This window comes from Arachis hypogaea, chromosome 20 (assembly GCF_003086295.3).
Source record: "Arachis hypogaea cultivar Tifrunner chromosome 20, arahy.Tifrunner.gnm2.J5K5, whole genome shotgun sequence".
Lineage (NCBI taxonomy): Eukaryota > Viridiplantae > Streptophyta > Magnoliopsida > Fabales > Fabaceae > Arachis > Arachis hypogaea.
Window position 1 is genome coordinate 22,781,443 of NC_092055.1, and position 17,824 is coordinate 22,799,266.

Genomic DNA, 17,824 nt, shown 5'->3' on the forward strand with positions numbered 1-17,824 from the left:
CTTACTAGTATCCGAGATTCTATCGGAGAGCAACACGGAGACTCCAAGAGCAGTCTGTTACATGTTGTCGGCAACGCATATGGTACTTTAATCTATCCGACTCCACCACTCGGTATTCAGCACTTCTACAAATACTGTAATTCTTCACACCCTGCATGACTGCATCTCTGCTTTTGAATTTATGGCTAACCCTAAACTCCACACCACCGTCTAAGTTGTAATCTTCCTCACCCGTGTTGAAAAATGGGTTTTTCTCATGCATCGCGTTCAGATCCAATGTATCTAGTAACTGGGTACAGATGACAAGGCTAAAATTGGGTGCGGGGGAGGCAGAAGATACCTATGTGATGCCTTAACCGGGATCCAGATCCACCACCATTGACGTTGCCAATCTTCGCAGAAATCTCCATCACTTGCTCCGCTATGATTCTCCCATGGATGTCAAACATCAGACGCACATATTCGTCTTCATGGATCCAAAATAGACAAAACCAAAAAACTCCATTTCCCATCTGTGTTAGCAACCTATACCCCACCCTTCCGATCTCTTTTCTCCCACTACTACTGACGCTACCCAATATCAGACTCTTCAATTCTGCCAATGAAATTACTGACCGGGTACACAACAGAATATGATTCTCACACTTAAATGTCACCCCATTATCACTATTTCTCATACGACTATTGGGATATACACTTACAACCAAGTATTCATTATTACTAGACATTCTGACTTATTTTCGGAAGTAATAGGTAGAAAAGAAGTAGTGAAATGTTTATGAAAAATACAAAGCGTTGCACATCCTTTTATAGCTGCTAGAAATTTGTCTTAAATCTTGTTTACAGTATAAATGTCATAATTATTCTCTTATCTCGTTTACAGTGTAAACGAAATAAGATAACACATATCTCGTTTACACTGTAAATGATATATACGCTTCATTTTTTCTTGGCCTTATCTCATTTAAAGTTTAAACGAGATATTTGTTATCTTATTTTGTTTATACTGTAAACGAGATAAGAGATGCGATGCATTTCGGTAAAAATATTCCAAATTATATATTTCGATAATTAAAATATTTATTTTATTTATTTAAAAAAAATCCAAGAATAGATTCATCATCCTTTTTTTTCATTGATATATGACTATTTTTTTTTGGAACGGATGATTTTTTTATATTTTTCATATAAAAAACATAAAAATAAAAATTGTCAAACCAATTTGTACTTAATTTTTTTTGTCAATATTAGTCGATTTTTTTAAATTATTTTGTTTATTTTAATTTTTAAATTTTAAATTATAAATTTTTAATTATAAATTTTTAATTTTCAATTTTCAATTGACTAAATGATTAATGCTGAGTGCTGAGTATCTAAAAGTTGTTTCTCGTATATTTTTTTTATATATTAATTGATTGGGAGTTAGTGACTAATCACTAGTTTAAAGATTTGTCTATAATGAAAAAAGTATCAAGTGATTTTTTAAGGACTAGAGAAAATATGTCATTTTTTGTAGCTGTGATGATTTTCTATATTATTTTTTATATTGTATGGATGACTTCTAAGTTAGTAAAATTATAATGAATAAATTAAAAGATGACTCAATTATACTAATAATTTTTTTAAGGCATAAATTTAGTGAAAGAAAAAGGTGGGCTTTTTGAGATAAACATGTATTTAGTAAAATTAATCAATTTCTCATGTGGCAAATAAATTCAAACTAACTCAAAGTAATGCTCATTAAATCATGAAATCATTGCCTATTTAACAAGGATTCTTAGCTTATTGCATGAAGTTCAAAAGAAAAAACAACTAAAGATGCGGCTGCATCACAACACCAAACTTAATACTTTGCTTGTCCTTAAGCAAAATAGAAGAGAAGAAAAGAATTGAATTAGAGTGTGTCAGGTATTATATCCTTGAAATGAGCATGCAAGTATGCCAGACACTATATCCTCGGAACGATAGTGTGCCAGACACTATATTCTCGGAATAACAGTGTGCTAGGCACTATAACCTCGGAATAATAGTGTGCAGGGCACTCTATCCCTAACGTGGCAGAAAGGCTACATCCAAAAGGATGTGTCGGGTTGGCAAATTATAACCGACAATGTGATATCACAACTAGTAGGACAGGCATGCATCATATGCATTAATGTAACATTGTTTGGGTGTATATATTGTACTTGGTTTACCTATGTGAATGATTCTATTTAACTGCTAATTGCTATACATGACGTAATTGCTCTTGATTGTGTTTGAACTATATTACTTGTGATTGTAATTGTTGGTTCAGTTTATGGCGGTTGGAGTGTGATGTGATTTTATTGATTGGGCTGAAGGCCATGATGTGATATTGTTTTGGGCCAGAGGCCGTGATGTGATATTGTGTTTAATTGGAGTTTTTAAAAGTTCAAAATATGAATCCAGATTATAGGATAATTAACTTATGATTTTTCGAAAAGGTCTGGTTTTTGGATGATTAAAAGTTGATTTTCAAAAGAATTCATAAGACGAGCGATGATCACTACAATTAAAAAAAAAATAGTTTTCTTTTAAATATCCTCTTATGACAATTCTTTAAAATTTCTTACTGAGAACCCTTTCGAGGACAATGTTCTCACCCCCTACAGATTTTTCTTTTCAAGAAACGGATGAAGAAGCTTGTGAAGAGATTTTTACGTTTTTTTTCTTAGTTATTACTTTTCCCTCGCCCTTGTTATTATTGTATTTTTGAAAAAGGGATAGGAGTTGTAATAATATGTATATTTGTAATTTTCTTGTATAAGAAGTTTTGTATATATATGTATATATCTTATGAAATTATGATTTGAAATGGATTATTGATGGCGAAAAATCGATTCTGCACAAACTAACCGGCAAGTGTACCGGGTCGCATCAAGTAGTAAAACTCACCGGAGTGAGGTCGATCCCACATGGATTGATGGATCGAGCAACTTTAGTGAAGTGTTATGTCTAGTTAAGCGAATATTGCAAGAGTTTAGTGAACTTTGAGTAACAGAATGTAAATTGCAGTGAATGTAAAATGCAGAATGTAAATTGCTTGAAAGGTAACTGTTCCGAGGGTTACCTGAAACTGTAGGCCGATCTCGGATGAGATCTTCTATACTGGTCGGAGATGACGTGTCTGGCTGGCTGGTGGCGACTGGAGCTGTTGTGTCCGACTTGTTGGACTGGCTGCACTTCTGATCCTTGGTCACCGGAAGGTGGGGGGTACCTGCAAGAGACTCCGATGCTTAAGTAAGCACGGGTATTAAGCAGGTTTATTGTAGAATCAGAGTATGAGTTATACCTGGGTGCTCCAATGTATTTATAGTGGTTGTAGAGTGACCTTTCTAGATAAGATAAGTTAGTTATCTTATCTTATCTTTATCTTTGAGTTGAGGTCAGCTTATCTTCAAGGGAACCGTCCTTATCTCTATAGACTCGAACGGCCTTTGGATTTGGGTCGTGTTCCTCTATTTGGGCCCTTTATTGGGCTTTCCTGTCGATTTGACCGAGCTCTTTTAGGAAGAGGTCGGATAGTCTGACCTGAAGAGGTCGGTCACTTTGTCGCCAATCATCCCAGGTCGGGTAGCTCGACCCAGGGTATGAACAGTGCCCCTGCTTGAACTCGGTCTTCTTTTTTGAGGTCGAGTCCTTGACTTCGGTCCTTCTCTAGTGAAGCCAAACTCAAGCATTTAGTCGATTCCTTCCTTTGTAGAACCTTTTTGAATGTGGAACGTTTTTCTTCTAAAAGCGCGCGCTCGTGTATTAGCGCTTTGTTCTTGGGAACGTGCGAGGGTTTAATACCTTCATTAATTAGTATTAATTGCCCGTTTTCCTTTGGCTTTATTTTGAATTTTTGCACTCAGAAAACGGTTTCTCTCCTTCATCTTTCTTTGTAACTTCTCCTTTCGTTCTCTCACCTTCTGCTTTTCGCCTACATTTTGCCTTTGCGGCATTATTCAGCGATCCGGCGATTCCGTCTTTCCATTTTTGACCTTTCTGAGGCTCTGCTTTTTTCCAGGTTGGTTCCATTTGCAATTTTTCTCGTCTTTGTTGCTTTGTCTTTAGTTTTGTGGTGAAGTTTTGATTTTGCTTAGAGAAAGTTTGGATCTTTCTTTTTTTGTCGCGCCTGCTTGCTGTTGTAATGTGTGTTCTGGGAGTTTCTTCGTCCTTTGCATGAACCTTTTTGCCTTTCATGTTGTTTGATGCTTCTAGGGCTTTTCATGTTCTACTGTCGCTTCTGTTTGATACCCAGAAAAACTGCATCTTTACTCACTTAATCGAAGATTGCTCCTTGGTTTTTTGCCCTGTTGATAGCTTTCCCTATTTGCTGCGATATTTGTTTTGGTTTTTGTTTGATTCTGAGAAAAGGTTGCGCCTTTGACGATTTCCGCTTGGCATGTTTGATGTTTAGCGATGCTTTTTGCTGATAGACTGTAAAAAGATAGTGACTTTTTGTGTTCTGACATTCTTTTCCGAAATATCTATTATTTGAAATCTTTTCTTGTTTGAGAGATGCCGGAACGTAAGCTGTGGATTTTTCCTGAAACCTTGCTTTGTTACTGCCTCCAAAGGATGCCCCAGGACTTTGGTTTGAGTCTTGGGGTTTTCCTTTTCTATTTGTTCTTCTGTATATTAGTCGAGTTATTTTGTCCCTCGTCCGAGATGTTTTTTAGTAATCCCATCTTTTTTTCTTATTGTAGGATTAGTTGGCCTCATGTCTTCTCGCAATAACATTGTAGAGATGTCTTCTAAAATTCCCGAGGGAATGTCTGATTGGCTGGACTCCCTTGTCTTGATGTGTGTCTCTGTGGTGGACGCTGATTTTTGTGTAGAGTTGAGGAAACGTCATTGGATTTGTGGTAGCAGCGTCTGGGAGAGGGATTATGAGCTTGTAGCACCCGACTCTGACGAGAGGGTTTGTTTTCCTACTTCGGTCGAGGGGGAGCGTCCCTTTTTCTACGCCTATGAATATTTCTTCAGCCAGTTGGACATTACCTTTCCTTTTACTGCTTTCGAGACCGATTTGTTGTGGTCTTGTAATATTGCCCCATCCCAGCTTCATCCAAATTCCTGGGGTTTTATCAAGATTTTTCAGCTGCTTTGCCAAGAGTTAGACATAACACCTTCTCAGACTCTTTTCCTCTATCTTTTTGTTTCTGCCAAGCTCGGAGGGTCTTCCAAAAAGAAAGCTTCCTGGGTTTCTTTCAGGTCGGCCCAGGGGCATAAAGTTTTTGCCATGTATGATGAGTCTTTTAAAGATTTTAAGAACTATTTCTTCCGAGTCCGTGCTGTTGAGGGGGCCCGCCCCTTTTTTCTTGATGAAAATGATGAGCCTGCCTTTCCTCTAGAATGGCAAAAGAATGTGAGAGTGTCTCGCTATACATGGGAGATGCTTGACGAGGTTGAACGAGCTTTTGTAGTTGTTCTTGAAGATTTATGGGGGAAACCACCCCATCTTGATACAAAAAAGTTTTTGAGTGACCCGTCTTTGGTTCGAACTGCTTTGGGTACTGTCCGACTTGTTTCTATACTTGTTTCTTAGTTTTGCTTCTTCTGGATTGTAACTCATCACTATGGTTGATTCTGTATTTTCAGAGATGTCGAAAAACAATGATTCCATGAAGGCCTACAAAAAGGCAAAGAAGGCTGCTGCTGCTCAAAATATCTCGGCCAAGGTGGCGGGAGAGGGATCTTCTCAAGTTCCAATGAAGCCGCCCGTGCCGAGTTCTCCTGGCCCGAGGAGGGTAATTCCCACTCCTAGGGTTCGCCTGGCCGAGCCTCCACAGTCTTCCGTTGCTACTTCTGGTGCTCCTCCCAACAAGAAACAAAAAACAATTGAGCCTTTCAACCTTGATGCCCCTGATTTTGACACGGTCGAGTTCGTAGATCAGCAGATCGGTCCATACGGTGTCCTCCCTATGGATGATGTATCACTTCTTCGTCATTTGGACTTTATAACTCGGAGTAGTTAAAAATGGCACATATGGGAGCTGCCTTGTACCGAACGGCTCAAAATCTTTCTCTCCACGCCACCAAAGCCTTCATGGAGGAGGCAAAACAGGAATTCGACCGGATGAAGGGCTTGAAAGAGGAGCTTGAGGTGAAAGTAGCCAAACTGGAGAAGAATATGGAGAACGAAAAGGCTAGCTCTCTTGCCCTGGCGGCTTCTGTGAGATTGGCCGAGGACACTGCGCTGAGGCATAAAAATAGTTATGTCACATCTTATCGGGAGGTGATACGTCTGAGGGAGGAGTTGGAGTCTGCCCGAGTTGACTATTCCGAGCTCCAAGGTCACCTTGTTGGTAGCGTAAACGTTGCTTATGATAATTTGAGGGAGCAGGTTCAAGTTCTTGCTCCTGAGGTTGATCTTACTCTTTTTAGCTTGGACAACATTGTGAGGGATGACAAGATTGTCCCCGACGACCAAGATGATGATGATGATGTACCTCCCTCTGCGTCTGCTGCTAAAGTGTCGACCTCTATGGTTCCTCCTACTGGGATTGCTCGTCCAGAATTAGATCCTGATTGTCAAATTCTGAATAGGGACGACGGTACGGTGGATGCAGTGCCTCTCCAAGCTCGCCCTCCTTCACCCCAGACTGATACTACCGAGAAGGCTCCTGATCTTAGCTGATTTTTCTTGGATGTTTGTGTAGATAGCCCGACTTGTGGGCTTTTTTAAACTCTTTATTTTGTAGTCTTGAATATTATGCTGACTGTTGATACTCCTTTTGGTTGCCTGTTTAGCAACTTTTGATTTTGAAAAAACAACAAGTAGCTTTCAAGTTTTTTGGGCCTGACCCTGAAGCTTATTATTTTATATTATGCTTGTTTGCACTTGTCTTGACACCTTTTTGGGTTTTGAGAGTGTTAGAGCCTTGCTGCTCGGCCTCTTTGGATTGCTTTGTACTTATTGCTTGTAGCTTGGATCCTTTGAGGTTGTGGATATGTGGGTCCAACTTGTATTTCGGTTTTCTCGCTTTTACTTGTATTTATTTCTAGCACTCCGTAACCGATTTCTTCACGTTGGTCCGCTTTCCAGTTATTTTTGTAATCCTCTTTCTTGGACCTTTGTCAGGTCTCTTTTAGGGATTACTTTTATAACTTGTTTTTTGTAGGAGACCGACTTCGTCAGGTCGATCTCTTCTAAGTTATTTTGTAATCCTCTTTCTTGGACCTTTGTCAGGTCTCTTTCAGGGATTACTTTTATAACTTGTTTGTAGGAGGTTGACTTCCTTACGTCATCCTCTTCTAAGTTATTTTTTGTAATCCTCTTTTTTGGACCTTTGTCAGGTCTCTTTCAGGGATTACTTTTATAACTTGTTTTTTGTAGGAGACCGACTTCGTCAGGTCGATCTCTTCTAAGTTATTTTTTGTAATCCTCTTTCTTGGACCTTTGTCAGGTCTCTTTCAGGGATTACTTTTATAACTTATTTGTAGGAGGTTGACTTCTTTACGTCATCCTCTTCTAAGTTATTTTTTGTAATCCTCTTTTTTGGACCTTTGTCAGGTCTCTTTCAGGGATTACTTTTATAACTTGTTTTTTGTAGGAGACCGACTTCGTCAGGTCGATCTCTTCTAAGTTATTTTTTGTAATCCTCTTTCTTAGACCTTTATCAGGTCTCTTTCAGGGATTACTTTTATAACTTGTCCGTTGTAGGAGACGGACTTCTTTATGTCGATCTCTTCTAAGTTATTTTGTAATCCTCTTTCTTGGACCTTTGTCAGGTCTCTTTCAGGGATTACTTTAATAACTTGTTTTTTTTGTAGGAGACCGACCTCGTCACATCGGTCTCTTCTAAGTTATAGCAATTCCTCTTTTATAAGGTTGGCCAGACCTCTTTCCAGGGATTTGTTGATAACTTGGGTTGACTTGGTCCGACTTCTCGATGTCGGCCAGACTTTAAGTTATTATTTAGCAATCCATAAGACCTCGTCAGGTTCTTTTTTCGGATTACTTTCGATAACTTCTTGCATTATTCTGTGTTCATCTTTGCCGATTTGTAGAAGGTGGTTTCTATCTTTCTTTGGTCGACCTTTAGATGAATCGCGTTTTCATCTTTATTGGTCTTTTATCGTGATCGTGCAGTGAATCTGTTCATACCCTGGGTCGAGCTGTCCGACCCGGGATGTTTAGCGACATGGCGACCGACCTCTTCAGGTCCGACTATCCGATCTCTTCTTAAGGAGATCGGCCAAATCGACAGGAAAGCCCAATAAAGGGCCCGAATAGAGGAACACGACCCAAATCCAAAGGCAGTCCAAGCCTATAGAGATAAAGGCGGTTCCCTCGAAGATAAGCTGACTTCACTCAAAATAAGATAAGATAAGACCTGATAACTAACTCATCTTATCAGAAAGGTCAGCCCACACCACTATAAATACACTGGAGCACCCAGGTATAATTCATACTATGATTCTACATAAAACCTGCTTAATACCCGTGCTAACTTAAGCATCGGAGTCTCTTGCAGGTACCCCCCACCCCCCGGTGACCAAGGATCAGCAGTGCAGCAAGTCTAACAAGTCGGACACAACAGCTCCGGCCGCCACCAGCCAGCCGGACACGCTATCTTCGACCAGTACAGAAGATCTCATCCGAGATCGACCTCCAGTTTCAGGTAACCCTCGAAACATTGGCGCCGTTGCCGGGGAACCTGGAAGTCATCCCATCACCATGGCGGACGGCCATGACAACGACTACGATTCAGACCTAGAAAACATAACGCCGCACAAGAACGCGGACACTACATTGAAGGATGCTCCGGAATCCAACAGAGACAAAAACTCATCAAATCCGGGAGCAATAGAAGCGCTTCAAGATCGCTTAAAGCAACTTGAGAAAGAAACCCAACAACAACGAGAGATCGGAAAGGATCTGCAAAGAGAGGTACGGCGACGTCGAGAATTGGAAGAAAAACTACAGCAATTAGAAGCCGATCTCAAATCAAAAGCTCCTCGGACCGCTTCTGAGGAAAGTTCACGCAAAGAACAAGATCCATTCACCAGGGAAATCATGAAAACCAAAATTCCAAAAGACTTCAAGCTCTCGGATATGATTTTGTATGATGGCACCACAGATCCCAACCATCATCTCAGCAATTTTAGAAGCAGAATGTACCTCACTGACGCCTCAGATGCCGTTCGCTGCAAAGCTTTTCCAACAACTCTCACGAAGACAGCAATCAAATGGTTCGACAACTTACCTCCAAAGTCCATCTCAAACTTTGACGACCTGGCCAAAAAGTTCCTGGCCAGATTCTCCATCCAGAAAGATAAGGCCAAACACGCCCCCAATTTACTAGGGATCAAGCAAGGAGAACGGGAGAGCCTCCGCAACTACATGGAGAGATTCAACAAAACATGCATGGACATACAAAGCTTACCAGCAGAGGCCGCCATCATGGGACTCATCAATGGCCTACGAGAGGGACCTTTTGGCCAATCTATATCAAAGAAGTACCCCACATCCTTAGACGAAGTACAGGAGCGAGCAGAAAAATACATCAACATGGAAGAGAATGCTCGGCTGGGAGAAACCTCAAAATCCGGGGCCTCCTACCGAGACAAAGACAAGGAATCCAAAAGGAAAGAAGATCGACAAGGGGAAAAAATAAAAAAAATACCATAACTACACTCCTCTCAGAGTATCCTTGGTCGATGTATACAAAGAGGTCTGCCATACGGAGAAAATTCCCCCAGCACGGCCACTCAAAGGCAAAAGAGGAGGAGGAAACCGGAAGGAATATTGTGAATACCACCGAGTTCGAGGGCACTTCCCAACGAGTGCTTCAACTTAAAGAATATCATAGAAAAATTGGTGAGAGAAGGAAGATTAGATCGCTTTCTGGCTACCCGAGATGAGCTGAGCGATCACCTCGGACACCAAAAAGACACGTCCACATGATACACGGGGGATTCGCAGGAGGTGGGATCTCCAAATCATCCCGAAAAAGATACGGACGAGCTGAGCAATCACCTCGGACACCAGAAAGACACGTCCACATGATACACGGGGGATTCGCAGGAGGCGGGATCTCCAAATCATCCTGAAAGAGATATCTCAAAGAAGTATATCATGTCGAGGGAAAGGAAGAAGCACCCGACATCCCTGCGATAACATTCACTAAAGAGGACGCATCCGGCATCATCTCGGGACACGACGACCCTATGGTCATCACTATCATACTGGCAAACGCCAACCTACACCGCACATTAGTAGACCAAGGGAGTTCTGCCGACATCTTATTCAAAACAGCCTTCGACAAACTCGGCTTAGACAAAAAGGAGCTTAGAGCATACCCGAATAGTCTGTTCAGACTAGGAGATACCCCGGTACAACCACTGGGATACGTATCGCTACATACAACCTTCAGAAAAGGGAACCAATCCAGGACCCTCAAAATAGACTACATTATGGTCGACGTAAGTTCAGCCTACAATGCCCTAATAGGTCCGACAACACTCAATCAACTTGGCGCAATAGTCTCAACTCCACATCTATGCATGAAATTTCCAACTACAGAAGGGATAGCCACGGTAAAAGCAGATCAAAAGATGGCACGCCGCTGTTATAACAAAAGTTTAAACCTCAGAGGCAGAGGAGAAGAGTTTCATACAATTGAGCTTGGCAGAGTTCAGCAACGAGAAGAACTCCGTCCGCAGCCGGAAGGCAAGATAAGGAAGGTTCAAATCGGAGACACCTCAGACAAAACAACTAATATCGGAACGATCCTAAGAGAAGACTCAAAAGAATTACTGATACAATTTTTACGCGATAATGTCGATCTCTTCGCATGGAAAGCCGCAGATATGCCAGGTATAGACCCCAAGCTAATGTGCCACAAGTTGGCGGTCTATCCGGGATCTCGACCGGTGCAGCAGAAACGAAGAAAACTTGGGCCAGAGCGATCCCAAGCGGTGGAAGAGCAAGTATAGGCACTACTGGAGGCAGGATTCATAAGAGAAGCCAAGTATCCATTATGGCTAGCCAACGTCGTCTTGGTGAAAAAATCAAATGGGAAGTGGTGAATGTGTACCGATTACACCGATCTCAACAAAGCCTGCCCAAAAGATCCTTACCCACTCCCAAGTATCGACGCTTGGTGCACGAAATTGTGATCTCAGGTAACGGCGCCAAAAACTCTGTACGCACGTCTTAATAAATTGTTTTTCATTCACAACTTCGATACAACTAACCAGCAAGTGCACTGGGTCGTCCAAGTAATAAAACCTTACGTGAGTAAGGATCGATTCCACGGAGATTGTTGGTATGAAGCAAGCTATGGTCACCTTGTAAATCTCAGTCAGGCGGATATAAAATAGTTATGGAGTTTTCGAAAATAAATAAGAAATAGACAGAAAATAAAGATAGAAATACTTATGTATATCATTGGTGAGAATTTCAGATAAAGGTATAGAGATGCTTTCGTCCCTCTGAACTTCTTCTTTCCTGTTGTCTTCATCCAATCAGTCCTACTCCTTTCCATGGCTGGCTTTATGTAAGGACATCATCATTGTCAATGGCTACTTTTCATCCTCTCTGTGAAAATGGTCCGATGCGCTGTCACTGCATGGCTAATCATCTGGAGGCATCACCGTGGTCAATGGCTGCATCCTATCCTCTTGTGAAAATGGTCCAAATACTCTGTCACAGCACGGCTAATCATCTGAGGTTCTCGATTATACTGGAATAGGATTCACCCTCCTTTTGCGTCTGTCACTACGCCCAGTACTCGCAAGTTTGAAGTTCATCACAGTCATTCAATCCCAGAATCCTACTCGGAATACCACAGACAAGGTTTAGACTTTCCGGATTCTCATGAATGCCGCCATCAATCTAGCTTATACCACGAAGATTCTGATTAAGAGATCCAAGAGATAATCATCCAATCTATGGTGGAACGGAAGTGGTTGTCAGGCACGCGTTCGTGGGGGCATGATGATGATTGTCACGTTCATCACATTCATGTTGAAGTGCGAATGAATATCTTAGAAGTGGAATAATTTGAGTTGAATAGAAAAACAGTAGTACTTTGCATTAATTCATGAGGAACAGCAAAGCTCCACACCTTAATCTATGGAGTGTAGAAACTCTACCGTTGAAAATACATAAGTGAAAGGTCCAGGCATGGCCGAATGGCCAGCCCCCAAAACGTGATCACAGGATCAAACATACAATCCAGGATGTCTAATACAATAGTAAAAAGTCCTATTTATACTAAACTAGCTACTAGGGTTTACAGAAGTAAGTAATTGATGCATAAATCCACTTCCGGGGCCCACTTGGTGTGTGCTTGGACTGAGCTTGAATGTTACACGTATAGAGGCTTCTTCTGGAGTTGAACACCAAGTTGTAACGTGTTTTTGGCGTTCAACTCTGGTTCGTGACGTGTTTCTGGCGTTTAACTCTAGACTACAGCGTAGAACTGGCGTTCAACGCCCTTTTACGTCTTCTAAACTCGGCCAAAGTATGAACTATTATATATTGATGAAAAGCCCTGGATGTCTACTTTCCAACGCAATTGAAAGCGCACCATTTTGAGTTTTGTAGCTCCAGAAAATCCACTTTGAGTGCAGGGAGGTCAGAATCCAACAGCATCAGCAGTCCTTCTTCTACCTCTGAATCTGATTTTTGCTCAAGTCCCTCAATTTCAGCCAGAAAATACTTGAAATTACAGAAAAACACACAAACTCATAGTAAAGTCCAGAAATGTGAATTTAACATAAAAACTAATAAAAACATCCCTAAAAGTAACTAGATCCTACTAAAAACAAACTAAAAATAATGCCAAAAAGCGTATAAATTATCCGCTCATCACAACACCAAACTTAAATTGTTGCTTGTCCCCAAGCAACTGAAAATCAAATAGGATAAAAAGAAGGGAATATACTATAAATTCCAAACTATCAATGAAACATAGCTCCAATAAGATGGGCGGGACTTGTAGCTTTTTGCCTCTTGAATAGTTTTGGCATCTCACTTTATCCATTGAGGTTCAGAATGATTGGCATCTATAGGAACTCAGAGTTCAGATAGTGTTATTGATTCTCCTAGTTCAGTATGTTGATTCTTGAACACAGCTACTTTATGAGTCTTGACCGTGGTCTTAAGCACTTTGTTTTCCAGTATTACCACCGGATACATAAATGCCACAGACACATAACTGGGTGAACCTTTTCAGATTGTGACTCAGCTTTGCTAAAGTCCCCAATTAGAGGTGTCCAGGGTTCTTAAGCACACTCTTTTTTTGCTTTGGACCTTGACTTTAACCGCTCAGTCTCAAGTTTTCACTTGACACCTTCACGCCACAAGCACATGGTTAGGGACAGCTTGGTTTAGCCGCTTAGGCCAGGATTTTATTCCTTTAGGCCCTCCTATCCACTGATGCTCAAAGCCTTGGGATCATTTTTATTACCCTTGCCTTTTGGTTTTAAGGGCTATTGGCTTTTTGCTCTTGCCTTTTGGTTTTAAGAGCTTTTGGCTTTTGCTGCTTGCTTTTTCTTTCTATTTATTATTTTTTCCCTTTTTTTCTGCAAGCTTTGTTCTTTGCTGCTTTTTCTTGCTTCCAGAATCATTTTTATGATTTTTCAGATTATCAAATAACATGTCTCCTTGTCATCATTCTTTCAAGAGCCAACATATTTAACATTCTTAAACAACAACTTCAAAAGACATATGCACTGTTCAAACATTCATTCAGAAAATAAAAAGTATTGTCACCACATCAATATAATTAAACTAAGTTCAAGGATAAATTCGAAACTCATGTACTTCTTGTTCCTTTGAATTAAAACAGTTTTCATTTAAGAGAGGTGATGTATTCATAGGACATTCATAACTTTAAGACAAAGTTACTAAATACTAATGATCATGTAATGAGACACAAACATGGATAAGCACTTAACATAAAGAAAACGAAAAACAGAGAATGTAAGAACAAGGAATGAGTCCACCTTAGTGATGGTGGCGTTTCCTTCTTGAGGAACCAATGATGTCCTTGAGCTCTTCTATGTCTCTTCCTTGTCTTTGTTGCTCCTCCCTCATTGCTTTTTGATCTTCTCTAATTTCATGAAGGATGATGGAGTGCTCTTGATGTTCCACCCTTAATTGTCCCATGTTGGAACTTAATTCTCCTAGGGAGGTGTTGATTTGCTCCCAATAGTTTTGTGGAGGAAAATGCATTTGAGGCATCTCCGGGATCTTATGGTGATGAGCTTCATGCGTCTCTTGAGCTCCATGAATGGGCTCTCTTGTTTGCTCCATCCTTTTCTTAGTGATGGGCTTCTCTTCTTCAATGGGAATGTCTCCTTCTATGTCAATCCCAGCCGAATTGCATAGATGGCAAATGAGGTGAGGAAAAGCTAACCTTGCCATAGTGGAGGACTTGTCAGCCACCTTGTAGAGTTCTTGGGGTATAATCTCATGAACCTCCACCTCTTCTCCAATCATGATGCTATGGATCATGATGGCCCGGTCTATAGTAACTTCAGACCGGTTGCTAGTGGGAATGATTGAGCGTTGAATGAACTCCAACCATCCTCTAGCTACAGGCTTAAGGTCCAGTCTTCTCAGTTGAACCGGTTTGCCTTTTGAGTCAATCTTCCATTGAGCTCCTTCCACACATATGTCCATGAGGACTTGGTCCAACCTTTGATCAAAGTTGACTCTCCTTGTGTAGGGGCGTGCGTTCTCTTCCATCATTGGCAAGTTGAACGCCAACCTTACATTTTCCGGACTAAAATCTAAGTAATTCCCCCGAACCATGGTGAGATAATTCTTTGGGTTCGTGTTCTTACTTTGATCATGGTTCCTTGTGATCCATGCATTAGCATAGAACTCTTGAACCATTAGAGTTCCGACTTGTTGGATGGGGTTTGTTAGAACTTCCAACCTCTTCTATGGATCTCATGTCGGATCTCCGGATACTCATTTCTCTTGAGTTTGAAAGGGACCTCGGGGATCACCTTCTTCTTGGCCACAACATCATAGAAGTGGTCTTGATGAGCTTTGGAGATGAATCTTTCCATCTCCCATGACTCGGAGGTGGAAGCTTTTGTCTTCCCTTTCCCTTTTCTAGAGGATTCTTCGGTCTTGGGTGCCATCAATGGTAATGGAAAAACAAAAAGCTTATGCTTTTACCACACCAAACTTAGAATTTTGCTCGCCCACGAGTAAGAGAAGAAAGAATAGATGAAGAAGAAGAAGAAAATATGGAGGAGAGGAGGGAGAGGTGTATTCCGCCAAGAAGAGAAGAGAGGGTTGTGTGGTGTGAAAATGAGGAAGAATGGAGGGCTATATATAGGGAAGGGAGGGGGGGTAAGGTTCGGCCATATAGGTGGGTTTGGGTGGGAAATTGATTTTGAATTTTGAAGGTAGGTGGAGTTTATGAGGTAGGTTTATGGGGAAGAGTGGATGGATGTGAGTGGTGGAGTAGTGATAGGGAAGAGAGATTGAGGTGATTGGTGAAGAGTTTTGGGGAAGAGTGTTTATTGGAAAGAGAGGATGAACATTGAGAAGAGGGAAGAGAGTGAGTGGTGGTAGGTGGGGATCCTGTGGGGTCCACAGATGCTGAGTTGATCCTGTGGAGTCCACAGATCCTGAGGTGTCAAGGATTTGCATCCCTGCACCCATTAGGCATGTAAAATGCTTTTGCATGCAATTCTGGCGTTTAAACGCCGAATTGATGCTTGTTCTGGGCGTTCAACGCCCAGATGCAGCATATTTCTGGCGTTGAACGCCAGCCAGATGCTTGTTTCTGGCGTTCAGCGCCAGCTCTTCTTCACTGTGCATTTCTAGCATCTGAACGCCAGGATGCTGCTTGTTTCTGGCGTTCAACGCCAGAAATATGCTCTGTTCTGGCGTTGAACGCCAGACAGATGCTCCTTACTGGCGTTTAAATGCCAGTGAGATCCTCCTCCAGGGTGTGATTTTTCTTCTACTGTTTTTGATTCCGTTTTCAATTTTTTTATATTTATTTTGTTACTCCACATGATCATGAACCTAATAAAACATGAAATAACAATAAAAATAAATTAAAATTAGATAAATAAAAATTGGGTTGCCTCCCAACAAGCGCTTTTTTAATGTCAATAGCTTGACAGTGGGCTCTCATGGAGCCTCACAGATGTTCAGAGCATTGTTGAGACTCCCCAACACCAAACTTAGAGTTTGGATATGGGAGTTCAACACCAAACTTAGAGTTTGGTTGTGGCCTCCCAACACCAAACTTAGAGTTTGACTGTGGGGGCTCTGGTTGACTCTGTTTTGAGAGAAGCTTACTGTGCCTCTTTTCCATGTTTACAGAAGGATTTCCTTGAGTTTTAAACTCAAGGGGATCCTCATTCAATTGAAGGACAAATTTGCCTCTGTCAACATCAATCACAGCTCTTGCTGTGGCTAGGAAGGGTCTTCCAAGGATGATGGATTCATCCTCATCCTTCCCAGTATCTAGGACTATGAAATCAGCAGAGATGTAAAGGCCTTCAACCTTTACTAACACGTCCTCTACTTGTCCATAAGCCTGTTTTCTTGAATTGTCTGCCATCTCTAATGAGATTTTAGCAGCTTTCACCCCAAAGATTCTCAGTTTCTCTATTACAGAGAGGGGCATGAGGTTTATCCCTGAACCAAGGTCACACAGAGCCTTTTCAAAGATCATGGTGCCTATGGTACAAGGTATTAGGAACTTTTCAGGATCCTGTTTCTTCTGAGGCAATGTCAGTTGATCCAGATCACTTAGTTCATTGGTGAACAAGGGAGGTTCATCTTCCCAAGTCTCAATACCAAATAATTTGGCATTCAGCTTCATGATTGCACCAAGGTACTTGGCAACTTGCTCTTCAGTAACATCTTCATTCTCTTCAGAAGAAGAATACTCATCAGAGCTCATGAAGGGCGTAAGGAGGTTCAATGGAATCTCTATGGTCTCTAGATGAACCTCAGATTCCTTTGGTTCCTCAGAGGGAAACTCCTTATTGATCACTGGACGTCCCAGGAGGTCTTCCTCATTGGGATTCACGTCCTCCTCTTCCTTCTTGGATTCGGCCATGATGGTTATATCAATGGCCTTGCACTCTCCTTTTGGATTTTCTTCTGTATTGCTTGGGAAAGTACTAGGAGGGATTTCAGTGATCCTTTTACTCAGCTGGTCCACTTGTGCCTCCAAATTTCTAATGGAGGACCTTGTTTCATTCATGAAACTTACAGTGGCCTTAGATAGATCAGAGACTAAGTTTTCTAAATTAGAGGTATTTTGTTAGAGTTCTCTGTCTGTTGTTGAGTGGATGATGGAGAAGGCTTGCTATTGTTAAACCTGTTTCTTCCACCATTATTAAAGCCTTGTTGAGGCTTTTGTTGATCCTTCCATGAGAGATTTGGGTGATTTCTCCATGAGGGATTATAGGTCTTTCCATATGGTTCACCCATGTAATTCACCTCTGCTATTGCAGGATTTTCAGGATCATAGGCCTCTTCTTCAGAAGGCGCCTCTTGAGTACTGTTGGATGCAGCTTGCATTCCATTCAGACTCTGAGAAATCATATTGACTTGCTGAGTCAATATTTTGTTCTGAGCCAATATGGCATTCAGAGTATCAATTTCAAGAACTCCCTTCTTCTGAGGCGTCCCATTGCTCACATGATTCCTCTCAGAAGTGTACATGAACTGGTTATTAGCAACCAAGTCAATGAGTTCTTGAGCTTCTGCAGGCGTTTTCTTTAGGTGAATGGATCCACCTGCAGAAGTATCCAATGACATCTTAGCTAATTCAGACAGACCATCATAGAATATATCCAGGATGGTCCATTCTGA